The sequence below is a fragment of the Coturnix japonica genome, chromosome 20, assembly GCF_054131305.1.
Source record: "Coturnix japonica strain WE chromosome 20, WE-NBRP24, whole genome shotgun sequence".
Classification (NCBI taxonomy): Eukaryota; Metazoa; Chordata; class Aves; order Galliformes; family Phasianidae; genus Coturnix; species Coturnix japonica.
Genome location: NC_140682.1, coordinates 534,894 through 550,828, shown reverse-complemented (window position 1 = coordinate 550,828; position 15,935 = coordinate 534,894).

Sequence of the window (15,935 nt, the reverse complement as noted above, 5' to 3'; positions counted from 1 at the left end):
AGTCGTAGCCGCAGTAGATTCCGAGTTAAGACCTAGGTGCAGTAGATTCCGAGTTGAGTCGTAGCCGCAGTTTATTCTGAGTTGAGTCGTAGCCGCAGTAGATTACGAGTTGAGTCGTAGCCGCAGTAGATTCTGTGTTGAGTCGTATCCGCAGTAGATTCGGAGTTGAGTCGTAGCCGCCGTAGATTCCGAGTTGAGTCGTAGCTGCAGTAGATTCCGAGTTGAGTCTTAGCCACAGTAGATTCTGAGTTGAGTTTTAGCCGCAGTAGATTCCGAGTTGAGTCGTAGCCGCAGTAGATTCTGAGTTGAGTCGTAGCCGCAGTAGATTCCGAGTTGAGTCATAGCCGCAGTAGATTCTGAGTTGAGTCGTAGCCGCGGTAGATTCGGAGTTTAGTCGTAGCCGCAGTAGATTCCGAGTTGAGTCGTAGCCGCAGTAGATTCCGAGTTAAGACGTAAGTGCAGTAGACTCCGAGTTGAGTCGTAGCCGCAGTAGATTCCGAGTTGAGTCGTAGCCGCAGTAGATTCTGAGTTGAGTCTTAGCCGCATTAGATTATGAGTTGAGTTTTAGCCGCGGTAGATTCCGAGTTGAGTCGTAGCTGCAGTAGATTCTGAGTTGAGTCGTAGCCGCAGTAGATTCCGAGTTGAGTCGTAGCCGCAGTAGATTCTGTGTTGACTCGTAGCCGCGGTAGATTTTGAGTTGAGTCGTAGCCGCAGTAGATTCCGAGTTGAGTCGTAGCCGCAGTAGATTCCGAGTTAAGACGTAGGTGCAGTAGACTCCGAGTTGAGTCGTAGCCGCAGTAGATTCTGAGTTGAGTCGTAGCCGCAGTAGATTCCGAGTTGAGTCTTAGCCGCAGTAGATTCTGAGTTGAGTTTTAGCCGCAGTAGATTCCGAGTTGAGTCGTAGCCGCAATAGATTCTGAGTTGAGTCGTAGCCGCAGTAGATTCCGAGTTGAGTCGTAGCCGCAGTAGATTCTGAGTTGAATCGTAGCCGCGGTAGATTCGGAGTTGAGTCGTAGCCGCAGTAGATTCCGAGTTGAGTCGTAGCCACAGTAGATTCCGAGTTAAGACGTAGGTGAAGTAGACTCCGAGTTGAGTCATAGCCGCAGTAGATTCCGAGTTGAGTTGTAGCCGCAGTAGATTCTGAGTTGAGACGTAGGTGCAGTAGATTCCGAGTTGAGTCGTAGCCGCATTTGATTCTGAGTTGTGTCGTATCCGCAGTAGATTCCGAGTTGAGTCGTAGCCGCAGTAGATTCTGAGTTGAGTCGGAGCCGCAGTAGATTCGGAGTTGAGTCGTAGCCGCAGTAGATTCCGAGTTGAGTCGTAGCCGCAGTAGATTCCGAGTTGAGTCTTAGCCACAGTAGATTCCGAGTTGAGTCGTAGCCGCAGTAGATTCCGAGTTGAGTCGTAGCCGCAGTAGATTCTGAGTTGAGTCGTAGCCGCAGTAGATTCCGAGTTGAGTCGTAGCCGCAGTAGATTCTGAGTTGAGTCGTAGCCGCGGTAGATTCGGAGTTGAGTCGTAGCCGCGGTAGAGTCCGAGTTGAGTCGTAGCCGCAGTAGATTCCGAGTTAAGACGTAAGTGCAGTAGACTCCGAGTTGAGTCGTAGCCGCAGTAGTTTCCGAGTTGAGTCGTAGCCGCAGTAGATTCTGAGTTGTGTCTTAGCCGCATTAGATTCTGAGTTGGGTTTAAGCCGCAGTAGATTCCAAGTTGAGTCGTAGCCGCAGTAGATTCTGAGTTGAGTCGTAGCCGCAGTAGATTCCGAGTTGAGTCGTAGCCGCAGTAGATTCCGAGTAGAGTCGTAGGTGCAGTAGATTCTGATTTGAGTCGTAGCCGCAGTAGATTCCGAGATGAGTCGTTGCCGCAGTAGATTCTGAGTTGAGTCGTAGCCGCAGTAGATTCCGAGTTGAGTCGTAGCCGCAGTAGATTCAGAGTTGAGTCGTAGCCGCAGTTGATTCCGAGTTGAGTCGTAGCCGCAGTAGATTCCGAGTTAAGACGTAGGTGCAGTAGATTCCGAATTGAGTCGTAGCCGCAGTTGATTCTGAGTTGAGTCGTAGCCGCAGTAGATTCCGAGTTGAGTCGTAGCCGCAGTAGATTCTGAGTTCAGTCGTATCCGCAGTAGATTCGGAGTTGAGTCGTAGCCGCTGTAGATTCCGGGTTGAGTCGTAGCTGCAGTAGATTCCGAGTTGAGTCTTAGCCACAGTAGATTCTGAGTTGAGTTTTAGCCGCAGTAGATTCCGAGTTGAGTCGTAGCCGCAGTAGATTCTGAGTTGAGTCGTAGCCGCAGTAGATTCCGAGTTGAGTCGTAGCCACAGTAGATTCTGAGTTGAGTCGTAGCCGAGGTAGATTCGGAGTTTAGTCGTAGCCGCAGTAGATTCCGAGTTGAGTCGTAGCCGCAGTAGATTCCGAGTTAAGACGTAAGTGCAGTAGACTCCGAGTTGAGTCGTAGCCGCAGTAGATTCTGAGTTGAGTCTTAGCCGCATTAGATTCTCAGTTGAGTTTTAGCCGCGGTAGATTCCGAGTTGAGTCGTAGCTGCAGTAGATTCTGAGTTGAGTCGTAGCCGCAGTAGATTCCGAGTTGAGTCGTAGCCGCAGTAGATTCTGAGTTGAGTCGTAGCCGCGGCAGATTCGGAGTTGAATCGTAGCCGCAGTAGATTCCGAGTTGAGTCGTAGCCGCAGTAGTTTCCTAGTTAAGACGTAGGTGCAGTAGACTCCGAGTTGAGTCGAAGCCGCAGTAGATTCCGAGTTGAGTCGTAGCCGCAGTAGATTCCGAGTTGAGTCTTAGCCGCAGTAGATTCTGAGTTGAGTTTTAGCCGCAGTAGATTCCGAGTTGAGTCGTACCCGCAGTAGATTCTGAGTTGAGTCGTAGCCGCAGTAGATTCCGAGTTGAGTCGTAGCCGCAGTAGATTCTGAGTTGAATCGTAGCCGCGGTAGATTCGGAGTTGAGTCGTAGCCGCAGTAGATTCCGAGTTGAGTCGTAGCCGCAGTTGATTCCGAGTTAAGACGTAGGTGTAGTAGACTCCGAGTTGAGTCGTAGCCGCAGTAGATTCCGAGTTGAGTTGTAGCCGCAGTAGATTCTGAGTTGAGACGTAGGTGCAGTAGATTCCGAGTTGAGTCGTAGCCGCAGTTGATTCTGAGTTGAGTCGTAGCCGCAGTAGATTCCGAGTTGAGTCGTAGCCGCAGTAGATTCTGAGTTTAGTCGGAACCGCAGTAGATTCGGAGATGAGTCGTAGCCGCAGTAGATTCCGAGTTGAGTCGTAGCCGCAGTAGATTCCGAGTTGAGTCTTAGCCACAGTAGATTCTGAGTTGAGATTTAGCCGCAGTAGATTCCGAGTTGAGTCGTAGCCGCAGTAGATTCTGAGTTGAGTCGTAGCCGCAGTAGATTCAGAGTTGAGTCGTAGCCGCAGTAGATTCTGAGTTGAGTCGTAGCCGCGGTAGATTCGGAGTTGAGTCGTAGCCGCAGTAGAGTCCGAGTTGAGTCGTAGCCGCAGTAGATTCCGAGTTAAGACGTAAGTGCAGTAGACTCCAAGTTGAGTCGTAGCCGCAGTATTTTCCGAGTTGAGTCGTAGCCCCAGTAGATTCTGAGTTGAGTCTTAGCCGCATTAGTTTCTGAGTTGAGTTTTAGCCGCAGTAGATTCCGAGTTGAGTCGTAGCCGCAGTAGATTCTGAGTTGAGTCGTAGCCGCAGTAGATTTTGAGTTGAGTCGTAGCCGCAGTAGATTCTGAGTCGAGTCGTAGCCGCAGTAGATTCCGAGTTGAGTCGTAGCGGGAGTAGATTCCGAGTTGAGTCGTAGCCGCAGTAGATTCTGAGTTGAGACGTAGGCGCAGTAGATTCCGAGTTGAATCGTAGAAGCAGCTGATTCTGAGTTGAGTCGTAGCCGCAGTAGATTCCGAGTTGAGTCGTAGCCGCAGTAGATTCTGAGTTGAGTCGTAGCCGCAGTAGATTCCGAGTTGAGTCGTAGCGGGAGTAGATTCCAAGTTGAGTCGTAGCCGCAGTAGATTCTGAGTTGAATCGTAGCCGCAGTAGTTTCGGAGTTAAGTCGTAGTGGGAGTAGATTCCGAATTGAGTCGTAGCCGCAGTAGATTCCGAGTTGAGTCGTAGCCGCAGTAGATTCCGAGTTGAGTCGTAGCCGCAGTAGATTCTGAGTTGATTCGTAGCCGCAGTAGATTCCAAGTTGAGTCGTAGCCGCAGTAGATTCCGAGTTGAGTTGTAGCCGCAGTAGATTCTGAGTTGAGACGTAGGCGCAGTAGATTCCGAGTTGAGTCGTAGCCGCAGTAGATTCTGAATTGAGTCGTAGCCGCAGTTGATTCTGAGTTGAGACGTAGCTGCAGTATTTTCCGAGTTAAGACGTAGGTGCAGTAGACTCCGAGTTGAGTCGTAGCCGCAGTAGATTCCGAGTTAAGACGTAGGTGCAGTAGACTCCGAGTTGAGTCGTAGCCGCAGTAGATTCCAAGTTAAGTCGTAGCCGCAGTAGATTCCGAGTTGAGTCGTAGCCGCAGTAGATTCCGAGTTGAGTCGTAGGTGCAGTAGATTCTGATTTGAGTCGTAGCCGCAGTAGATTCCGAGTTAAGACGTAAGTGCAGTAGACTCCAAGTTGAGTCGTAGCCGCAGTATTTTCCGAGTTGAGTCGTAGCCCCAGTAGATTCTGAGTTGAGTCTTAGCCGCATTAGTTTCTGAGTTGAGTTTTAGCCGCAGTAGATTCCGAGTTGAGTCGTAGCCGCAGTAGATTCTGAGTTGAGTCGTAGCCGCAGTAGATTTTGAGTTGAGTCGTAGCCGCAGTAGATTCTGAGTCGAGTCGTAGCCGCAGTAGATTCCGAGTTGAGTCGTAGCGGGAGTAGATTCCGAGTTGAGTCGTAGCCGCAGTAGATTCTGAGTTGAGACGTCGGCGCAGTAGATTCCGAGTTGAATCGTAGAAGCAGCTGATTCTGAGTTGAGTCGTAGCCGCAGTAGATTCCGAGTTGAGTCGTAGCCGCAGTAGATTCTGAGTTGAGTCGTAGCCGCAGTAGATTCCGAGTTGAGTCGTAGCGGGAGTAGATTCCAAGTTGAGTCGTAGCCGCAGTAGATTCTGAGTTGAATCGTAGCCGCAGTAGTTTCGGAGTTGAGTCGTAGTGGGAGTAGATTCCGAATTGAGTCGTAGCCGCAGTAGATTCCGAGTTGAGTCGTAGCCGCAGTAGATTCCGAGTTGAGTCGTAGCCGCAGTAGATTCTGAGTTGATTCGTAGCCGCAGTAGATTCCAAGTTGAGTCGTAGCCGCAGTAGATTCCGAGTTGAGTTGTAGCCGCAGTAGATTCTGAGTTGAGACGCAGGCGCTGTAGATTCCGAGTTGAGTCGTAGCCGCAGTAGATTCTGAATTGAGTCGTAGCCGCAGTTGATTCCGAGTTGAGACGTAGCTGCAGTAGTTTCCGAGTTAAGACGTAGGTGCAGTAGACTCCGAGTTGAGTCGTAGCCGCAGTAGATTCCGAGTTAAGACGTAGGTGCAGTAGACTCCGAGTTGAGTCGTAGCCGCAGTAGATTCCAAGTTAAGTCGTAGCCGCAGTAGATTCCGAGTTGAGTCGTAGCCGCAGTAGATTCCGAGTTGAGTCGTAGGTGCAGTAGATTCTGATTTGAGTCGTAGCCGCAGTAGATTCCGAGTTGAGTCGTAGCCGCAGTAGATTCTGAGTTGATTCGTAGCCGCAGTAGATTCCGAGTTGAGTCGTAGCCGCAGTAGATTCTGAGTTGAGTCGGAGCCGCAGTAGATTCTGAGTTGAATCGTAGCCGCAATAGTTTCGGAGTTGAGTCATAGCCGCAGTAGATTCCGAGTTGAGTCGTAGCCGCAGTAGATTCCGAGTTGAGTCGTAGCCGCAGTAGATTTCGAGTTGAGTCGTAGCCGCAGTAGATTCTGAGTTGATTCGTAGCCGCAGTAGATTCCGAGTTGAGTCGTAGCCGCTGTAGATTCTGAGTTGAGTCTTAGCCGCAGTAGATTCCGAGTCGAGTCGTAGCCACAGTAGATTCCGAGTTGAGACGTAGCTGCAGTAGTTTCCGAGTTAAGACGTAGGTGCAGTAGACTCCGAGTTGAGTCGTAGCCGTAGTAGATTTCGAGTTAAGACGGAGGTGCAGTAGACTCCGAGTTGAGTCGTAGCCGCAGTAGATTCCAAGTTAAGTCGTAGCCGCAGTAGATTCCGAGTTGAGTCGTAGCCGCAGTAGTTTCCTAGTTAAGACGTAGGTGCAGTAGACTCCGAGTTGAGTCGAAGCCGCAGTAGATTCCGAGTTGAGTCGTAGCCGCAGTAGATTCCGAGTTGAGTCTTAGCCGCAGTAGATTCTGAGTTGAGTTTTAGCCGCAGTAGATTCCGAGTTGAGTCGTACCCGCAGTAGATTCTGAGTTGAGTCGTAGCCGCAGTAGATTCCGAGTTGAGTCGTAGCCGCAGTAGATTCTGAGTTGAATCGTAGCCGCGGTAGATTCGGAGTTGAGTCGTAGCCGCAGTAGATTCCGAGTTGAGTCGTAGCCGCAGTTGATTCCGAGTTAAGACGTAGGTGTAGTAGACTCCGAGTTGAGTCGTAGCCGCAGTAGATTCCGAGTTGAGTTGTAGCCGCAGTAGATTCTGAGTTGAGACGTAGGTGCAGTAGATTCCGAGTTGAGTCGTAGCCGCAGTTGATTCTGAGTTGAGTCGTAGCCGCAGTAGATTCCGAGTTGAGTCGTAGCCGCAGTAGATTCTGAGTTTAGTCGGAACCGCAGTAGATTCGGAGATGAGTCGTAGCCGCAGTAGATTCCGAGTTGAGTCGTAGCCGCAGTAGATTCCGAGTTGAGTCTTAGCCACAGTAGATTCTGAGTTGAGATTTAGCCGCAGTAGATTCCGAGTTGAGTCGTAGCCGCAGTAGATTCTGAGTTGAGTCGTAGCCGCAGTAGATTCAGAGTTGAGTCGTAGCCGCAGTAGATTCTGAGTTGAGTCGTAGCCGCGGTAGATTCGGAGTTGAGTCGTAGCCGCAGTAGAGTCCGAGTTGAGTCGTAGCCGCAGTAGATTCCGAGTTAAGACGTAAGTGCAGTAGACTCCAAGTTGAGTCGTAGCCGCAGTATTTTCCGAGTTGAGTCGTAGCCCCAGTAGATTCTGAGTTGAGTCTTAGCCGCATTAGTTTCTGAGTTGAGTTTTAGCCGCAGTAGATTCCGAGTTGAGTCGTAGCCGCAGTAGATTCTGAGTTGAGTCGTAGCCGCAGTAGATTTTGAGTTGAGTCGTAGCCGCAGTAGATTCTGAGTCGAGTCGTAGCCGCAGTAGATTCCGAGTTGAGTCGTAGCGGGAGTAGATTCCGAGTTGAGTCGTAGCCGCAGTAGATTCTGAGTTGAGACGTAGGCGCAGTAGATTCCGAGTTGAATCGTAGAAGCAGCTGATTCTGAGTTGAGTCGTAGCCGCAGTAGATTCCGAGTTGAGTCGTAGCCGCAGTAGATTCTGAGTTGAGTCGTAGCCGCAGTAGATTCCGAGTTGAGTCGTAGCGGGAGTAGATTCCAAGTTGAGTCGTAGCCGCAGTAGATTCTGAGTTGAATCGTAGCCGCAGTAGTTTCGGAGTTAAGTCGTAGTGGGAGTAGATTCCGAATTGAGTCGTAGCCGCAGTAGATTCCGAGTTGAGTCGTAGCCGCAGTAGATTCCGAGTTGAGTCGTAGCCGCAGTAGATTCTGAGTTGATTCGTAGCCGCAGTAGATTCCAAGTTGAGTCGTAGCCGCAGTAGATTCCGAGTTGAGTTGTAGCCGCAGTAGATTCTGAGTTGAGACGTAGGCGCAGTAGATTCCGAGTTGAGTCGTAGCCGCAGTAGATTCTGAATTGAGTCGTAGCCGCAGTTGATTCTGAGTTGAGACGTAGCTGCAGTATTTTCCGAGTTAAGACGTAGGTGCAGTAGACTCCGAGTTGAGTCGTAGCCGCAGTAGATTCCGAGTTAAGACGTAGGTGCAGTAGACTCCGAGTTGAGTCGTAGCCGCAGTAGATTCCAAGTTAAGTCGTAGCCGCAGTAGATTCCGAGTTGAGTCGTAGCCGCAGTAGATTCCGAGTTGAGTCGTAGGTGCAGTAGATTCTGATTTGAGTCGTAGCCGCAGTAGATTCCGAGTTAAGACGTAAGTGCAGTAGACTCCAAGTTGAGTCGTAGCCGCAGTATTTTCCGAGTTGAGTCGTAGCCCCAGTAGATTCTGAGTTGAGTCTTAGCCGCATTAGTTTCTGAGTTGAGTTTTAGCCGCAGTAGATTCCGAGTTGAGTCGTAGCCGCAGTAGATTCTGAGTTGAGTCGTAGCCGCAGTAGATTTTGAGTTGAGTCGTAGCCGCAGTAGATTCTGAGTCGAGTCGTAGCCGCAGTAGATTCCGAGTTGAGTCGTAGCGGGAGTAGATTCCGAGTTGAGTCGTAGCCGCAGTAGATTCTGAGTTGAGACGTCGGCGCAGTAGATTCCGAGTTGAATCGTAGAAGCAGCTGATTCTGAGTTGAGTCGTAGCCGCAGTAGATTCCGAGTTGAGTCGTAGCCGCAGTAGATTCTGAGTTGAGTCGTAGCCGCAGTAGATTCCGAGTTGAGTCGTAGCGGGAGTAGATTCCAAGTTGAGTCGTAGCCGCAGTAGATTCTGAGTTGAATCGTAGCCGCAGTAGTTTCGGAGTTGAGTCGTAGTGGGAGTAGATTCCGAATTGAGTCGTAGCCGCAGTAGATTCCGAGTTGAGTCGTAGCCGCAGTAGATTCCGAGTTGAGTCGTAGCCGCAGTAGATTCTGAGTTGATTCGTAGCCGCAGTAGATTCCAAGTTGAGTCGTAGCCGCAGTAGATTCCGAGTTGAGTTGTAGCCGCAGTAGATTCTGAGTTGAGACGCAGGCGCTGTAGATTCCGAGTTGAGTCGTAGCCGCAGTAGATTCTGAATTGAGTCGTAGCCGCAGTTGATTCCGAGTTGAGACGTAGCTGCAGTAGTTTCCGAGTTAAGACGTAGGTGCAGTAGACTCCGAGTTGAGTCGTAGCCGCAGTAGATTCCGAGTTAAGACGTAGGTGCAGTAGACTCCGAGTTGAGTCGTAGCCGCAGTAGATTCCAAGTTAAGTCGTAGCCGCAGTAGATTCCGAGTTGAGTCGTAGCCGCAGTAGATTCCGAGTTGAGTCGTAGGTGCAGTAGATTCTGATTTGAGTCGTAGCCGCAGTAGATTCCGAGTTGAGTCGTAGCCGCAGTAGATTCTGAGTTGATTCGTAGCCGCAGTAGATTCCGAGTTGAGTCGTAGCCGCAGTAGATTCTGAGTTGAGTCGGAGCCGCAGTAGATTCTGAGTTGAATCGTAGCCGCAATAGTTTCGGAGTTGAGTCATAGCCGCAGTAGATTCCGAGTTGAGTCGTAGCCGCAGTAGATTCCGAGTTGAGTCGTAGCCGCAGTAGATTTCGAGTTGAGTCGTAGCCGCAGTAGATTCTGAGTTGATTCGTAGCCGCAGTAGATTCCGAGTTGAGTCGTAGCCGCTGTAGATTCTGAGTTGAGTCTTAGCCGCAGTAGATTCCGAGTCGAGTCGTAGCCACAGTAGATTCCGAGTTGAGACGTAGCTGCAGTAGTTTCCGAGTTAAGACGTAGGTGCAGTAGACTCCGAGTTGAGTCGTAGCCGTAGTAGATTTCGAGTTAAGACGGAGGTGCAGTAGACTCCGAGTTGAGTCGTAGCCGCAGTAGATTCCAAGTTAAGTCGTAGCCGCAGTAGATTCCGAGTTGAGTCGTAGCCGCAGTAGATTCTGAGTTGAGTCGTAGCCGCAGTAGATTCCGAGTTGAGTCGTAGCCGCAGTAGATTCCGAGTAGAGTCGTAGTTGCAGTAGATTCTGATTTGAGTCGTAGCCGCAGTAGATTCCGAGATGAGTCGTTGCCGCAGTAGATTCTGAGTTGAGTCGTAGCCGCAGTAGATTCCGAGTTGAGTCGTAGCCGCAGTAGATTCAGAGTTGAGTCGTAGCCGCAGTTGATTCCGAGTTGAGTCGTAGCCGCAGTAGATTCCGAGTTGAGTCGTAGCCGCAGTAGATTCCGAGTTAAGACGTAAGTGCAGTAGTCTCCGAGTTGAGTCGTAGCCGCAGTAGTTTCCGAGTTGAGTCGTAGCCGCAGTAGATTCTGAGTTGAGTCGTAGCCGCAGTTGATTCCGAGTTGAGTTTTAGCCGCAGTAGATTCCGAGATGAGTCGTAGCCACAGTAGATTCTGAGTTGAGTCGTAGCCGCAGTAGATTCCGAGTTGAGTCGTAGCCGCAGTAGATTCTGAGTTGAGTCGTAGCCGCAGTAGATTCCGAGTTGAGTCGTAGCGGGAGTAGATTCCGAGTTGAGTCGTAGCCGCAGTAGATTCTGAGTTGAGACGTAGGCGCAGTAGATTCCGAGTTGAATCGTAGAAGCAGTTGATTCTGAGTTGAGTCGTAGTCGCAGTAGATTCCGAGTTGAGTCGTAGCCGCAGTAGATTCTGAGTTGAGTCGTAGCCGCAGTAGATTCCGAGTTGAGTCGTAGCGGGAGTAGATTCCGAGTTGAGTCGTAGCCGCAGTAGATTCTGAGTTGAATCGTAGCCGCAGTAGTTTCGGAGTTGAGTCGTAGCGGGAGTAGATTCCGAGTGGAGTCGTAGCCGCAGTAGATTCCGAGTTGAGTCGTAGCCGCAGTAGATTCTGAGTTGATTCGTAGCCGCAGTAGATTCCAAGTTGAGTCGTAGCCTCTGTAGATTCTAATTTGAGTTGTAGCCGCAGTAGATTCTGAGTTGAGTCGTAGCCGCAGTTGATTCCGAGTTGTGACGTAGCTGCAGTAGTTTCCGAGTTAAGACGTAGGTGCAGTAGACTCCGAGTTGAGTCGTAGCCGCAGTAGATTCCGAGTTAAGACGTAGGTGCAGTAGACTCCGAGTTGAGTCGTAGCCGCAGTAGATTCCAAGTTAAGTCGTAGCCGCAGTAGATTCCGAGTTGAGTCGTAGCCGCAGTAGATTCCGAGTTGAGTCGTAGGTGCAGTAGATTCTGATTTGAGTCGTAGCCGCAGTAGATTCCGAGTTGAGTCGTAGCCGCAGTAGATTCTGAGTTGAGTCGTAGCCGTAGTAGATTCCGAGTTGAGTCATAGCCGCAGTAGATTCAGAGTTGAGTCGTAGCCGCAGTAGATTCTGAGTTGAATCGTAGCCGCAATAGTTTCGGAGTTGAGTCGTAGCCGCAGTAGATTCCGAGTTGAGTCGTAGCCGCAGTAGATTCCGAGTTGAGTCGTAGCCGCAGTAGATTCCGAGTTGAGTCGTAGCCGCAGTAGACTCCGAGTTGAGTCGTAGCCGCAGTAGATTCCGAGTTGAGTCGTAGCCTCTGTAGATTCTGAGTTGAGTCTTAGCCGCAGTAGATTCCGAGTCGAGTCGTAGCCGTAGTAGATTCCGAGTTGAGTCGTAGCCGCAGTAGATTCTGAGTTGAGTCGTAGCCGCAGTTGATTCCGATATGAGACGTTGCTGCAGTAGTTTCCGAGTTAAGACGTAGGTGCAGTAGACTCTGAGTTGAGTCGTAGCCGTAGTAGATTTCGAGTTAAGACGGAGGTGCAGTAGACTCCAAGTTGAGTCGTAGACGCAGTACATTCCAAGTTAAGTCGTAGCCGCAGTAGATTCCGAGTTGAGTCGTAGCCGCAGTAGATTCCGAGTAGAGTCGTAGGTGCAGTAGATTCTGATTTGAGTCGTAGCCGCAGTAGATTCCGAGTTGAGTCGTAGCCGCAGTAGATTCTGAGTTGAGTCGTAGCCGCAGTAGATTCCGAGTTGAGTCGTAGCCGCAGTAGATTCCGAGTTGAGTCGTAGCCGCAGTTGATTCTGAGTTGAGTCGTAGCCGCAGTAGATTCCGAGTTAAGACCTAGGTGCAGTAGATTCCGAGTTGAGTCGTAGCCGCAGTTGATTCTGAGATGAGTCGTAGCCGCAGTAGATTACGAGTTGAGTCGTAGCCGCAGTAGATTCTGTGTTGAGTCGTATCCGCAGTAGATTCGGAGTTGAGTCGTAGCCGCAGTAGATTCCGAGTTGAGTCGTAGCTGCAGTAGATTCCGAGTTGAGTCTTAGCCACAGTAGATTCTGAGTTGAGTTTTAGCCGCAGTAGATTCCGAGTTGAGTCGTAGCCGCAGTAGATTCTGAGTTGAGTCGTAGCCGCAGTAGATTCCGAGTTGAGTCATAGCCGCAGTAGATTCTGAGTTGAGTCGTAGCCGCGGTAGATTCGGAGTTTAGTCATAGCCGCAGTAGATTCCGAGTTGAGTCGTAGCCGCAGTAGATTCCGAGTTAAGACGTAAGTGCAGTAGACTCCGAGTTGAGTCGTAGCCGCAGTAGATTCCGAGTTGAGTCGTAGCCGCAGTAGATTCTGAGTTGAGTCTTAGCCGCATTAGATTATGAGTTGAGTTTTAGCCGCGGTAGATTCCGAGTTGAGTCGTAGCTGCAGTAGATTCTGAGTTGAGTCGTAGCCGCAGTAGATTCCAAGTTGAGTCGTAGCCGCAGTAGATTCTGTGTTGACTCGTAGCCGCGGTAGATTTTGAGTTGAGTCGTAGCCGCAGTAGATTCCGAGTTGAGTCGTAGCCGCAGTAGATTCCGAGTTAAGACGTAGGTGCAGTAGACTCCGAGTTGAGTCGTAGCCGCAGTAGATTCTGAGTTGAGTCGTAGCCGCAGTAGATTCCGAGTTGAGTCTTAGCCGCAGTAGATTCTGAGTTGAGTTTTAGCCGCAGTAGATTCCGAGTTGAGTCGTAGCCGCAATAGATTCTGAGTTGAGTCGTAGCCGCAGTAGATTCCGAGTTGAGTCGTAGCCGCAGTAGATTCTGAGTTGAATCGTAGCCGCGGTAGATTCGGAGTTGAGTCGTAGCCGCAGTAGATTCCGAGTTGAGTCGTAGCCACAGTAGATTCCGAGTTAAGACGTAGGTGCAGTAGACTCCGAGTTGAGTCATAGCCGCAGTAGATTCCGAGTTGAGTTGTAGCCGCAGTAGATTCTGAGTTGAGACGTAGGTGCAGTAGATTCCGAGTTGAGTCGTAGCCGCAGTTGATTCTGAGTTGAGTCGTATCCGCAGTAGATTCCGAGTTGAGTCGTAGCCGCAGTAGATTCTGAGTTGAGTCGGAGCCGCAGTAGATTCGGAGTTGAGTCGTAGCCGCAGTAGATTCCGAGTTGAGTCGTAGCCGCAGTAGATTCCGAGTTGAGTCTTAGCCACAGTAGATTCCGAGTTGAGTCGTAGCCGCAGTAGATTCCGAGTTGAGTCGTAGCCGCAGTAGATTCTGAGTTGAGTCGTAGCCGCAGTAGATTCCGAGTTGAGTCGTAGCCGCAGTAGATTCTGAGTTGAGTCGTAGCCGCGGTAGATTCGGAGTTGAGTCGTAGCCGCGGTAGAGTCCGAGTTGAGTCGTAGCCGCAGTAGATTCCGAGTTAAGACGTAAGTGCAGTAGACTCCGAGTTGAGTCGTAGCCGCAGTAGTTTCCGAGTTGAGTCGTAGCCGCAGTAGATTCTGAGTTGTGTCTTAGCCGCATTAGATTCTGAGTTGAGTTTAAGCCGCAGTAGATTCCAAGTTGAGTCGTAGCCGCAGTAGATTCTGAGTTGAGTCGTAGCCACAGTAGATTCCGAGTTGAGTCGTAGCCGCAGTAGATTCCGAGTAGAGTCGTAGGTGCAGTAGATTCTGATTTGAGTCGTAGCCGCAGTAGATTCCGAGATGAGTCGTTGCCGCAGTAGATTCTGAGTTGAGTCGTAGCCGCAGTAGATTCCGAGTTGAGTCGTAGCCGCAGTAGATTCAGAGTTGAGTCGTAGCCGCAGTTGATTCCGAGTTGAGTCGTAGCCGCAGTAGATTCCGAGTTAAGACGTAGGTGCAGTAGATTCCGAATTGAGTCGTAGCCGCAGTTGATTCTGAGTTGAGTCGTAGCCGCAGTAGATTCCGAGTTGAGTCGTAGCCGCAGTAGATTCTGAGTTCAGTCGTATCCGCAGAAGATTCGGAGTTGAGTCGTAGCCGCTGTAGATTCCGGGTTGAGTCGTAGCTGCAGTAGATTCCGAGTTGAGTCTTAGCCACAGTAGATTCTGAGTTGAGTTTTAGCCGCAGTAGATTCCGAGTTGAGTCGTAGCCGCAGTAGATTCTGAGTTGAGTCGTAGCCGCAGTAGATTCCGAGTTGAGTCGTAGCCACAGTAGATTCTGAGTTGAGTCGTAGCCGAGGTAGATTCGGAGTTTAGTCGTAGCCGCAGTAGATTCCGAGTTGAGTCGTAGCCGCAGTAGATTCCGAGTTAAGACGTAAGTGCAGTAGACTCCGAGTTGAGTCGTAGCCGCAGTAGATTCTGAGTTGAGTCTTAGCCGCATTAGATTCTCAGTTGAGTTTTAGCCGCGGTAGATTCCGAGTTGAGTCGTAGCTGCAGTAGATTCTGAGTTGAGTCGTAGCCGCAGTAGATTCCGAGTTGAGTCGTAGCCGCAGTAGATTCTGAGTTGAGTCGTAGCCGCGGCAGATTCGGAGTTGAGTCGTAGCCGCAGTAGATTCCGAGTTGAGTCTTAGCCGCAGTAGATTCTGAGTTGAGTTTTAGCCGCAGTAGATTCCGAGTTGAGTCGTAGCCGCAGTAGATTCTGAGTTGAGTCGTAGCCGCAGTAGATTCCGAGTTGAGTCGTAGCCGCAGTAGATTCTGAGTTGAATCGTAGCCGCGGTAGATTCGGAGTTGAGTCGTAGCCGCAGTAGATTCCGAGTTGAGTCGTAGCCGCAGTTGATTCCGAGTTAAGACGTAGGTGTAGTAGACTCCGAGTTGAGTCGTAGCCGCAGTAGATTCCGAGTTGAGTTGTAGCCGCAGTAGATTCTGAGTTGAGACGTAGGTGCAGTAGATTCCGAGTTGAGTCGTAGCCGCAGTTGATTCTGAGTTGAGTCGTAGCCGCAGTAGATTCCGAGTTGAGTCGTAGCCGCAGTAGATTCTGAGTTTAGTCGGAGCCGCAGTAGATTCGGAGATGAGTCGTAGCCGCAGTAGATTCCGAGTTGAGTCGTAGCCGCAGTAGATTCCGAGTTGAGTCTTAGCCACAGTAGATTCTGAGTTGAGATTTAGCCGCAGTAGATTCCGAGTTGAGTCGTAGCCGCAGTAGATTCTGAGTTGAGTCGTAGCCGCAGTAGATTCAGAGTTGAGTCGTAGCCGCAGTAGATTCTGAGTTGAGTCGTAGCCGCGGTAGATTCGGAGTTGAGTCGTAGCCGCAGTAGAGTCCGAGTTGAGTCGTAGCCGCAGTAGATTCCGAGTTAAGACGTAAGTGCAGTAGACTCCAAGTTGAGTCGTAGCCGCAGTATTTTCCGAGTTGAGTCGTAGCCCCAGTAGATTCTGAGTTGAGTCTTAGCCGCATTAGTTTCTGAGTTGAGTTTTAGCCGCAGTAGATTCCGAGTTGAGTCGTAGCCGCAGTAGATTCTGAGTTGAGTCGTAGCCGCAGTAGATTTTGAGTTGAGTCGTAGCCGCAGTAGATTCTGAGTCGAGTCGTAGCCGCAGTAGATTCCGAGTTGAGTCGTAGCGGGAGTAGATTCCGAGTTGAGTCGTAGCCGCAGTAGATTCTGAGTTGAGACGTAGGCGCAGTAGATTCCGAGTTGAATCGTAGAAGCAGCTGATTCTGAGTTGAGTCGTAGCCGCAGTAGATTCCGAGTTGAGTCGTAGCCGCAGTAGATTCTGAGTTGAGTCGTAGCCGCAGTAGATTCCGAGTTGAGTCGTAGCGGGAGTAGATTCCAAGTTGAGTCGTAGCCGCAGTAGATTCTGAGTTGAATCGTAGCCGCAGTAGTTTCGGAGTTAAGTCGTAGTGGGAGTAGTTTCCGAATTGAGTCGTAGCCGCAGTAGATTCCGAGTTGAGTCGTAGCCGCAGTAGATTCCGAGTTGAGTCGTAGCCGCAGTAGATTCTGAGTTGATTCGTAGCCGCAGTAGATTCCAAGTTGAGTCGTAGCCGCAGTAGATTCCGAGTTGAGTTGTAGCCGCAGTAGATTCTGAGTTGAGACGTAGGCGCAGTAGATTCCGAGTTGAGTCGTAGCCGCAGTAGATTCTGAATTGAGTCGTAGCCGCAGTTGATTCCGAGTTGAGA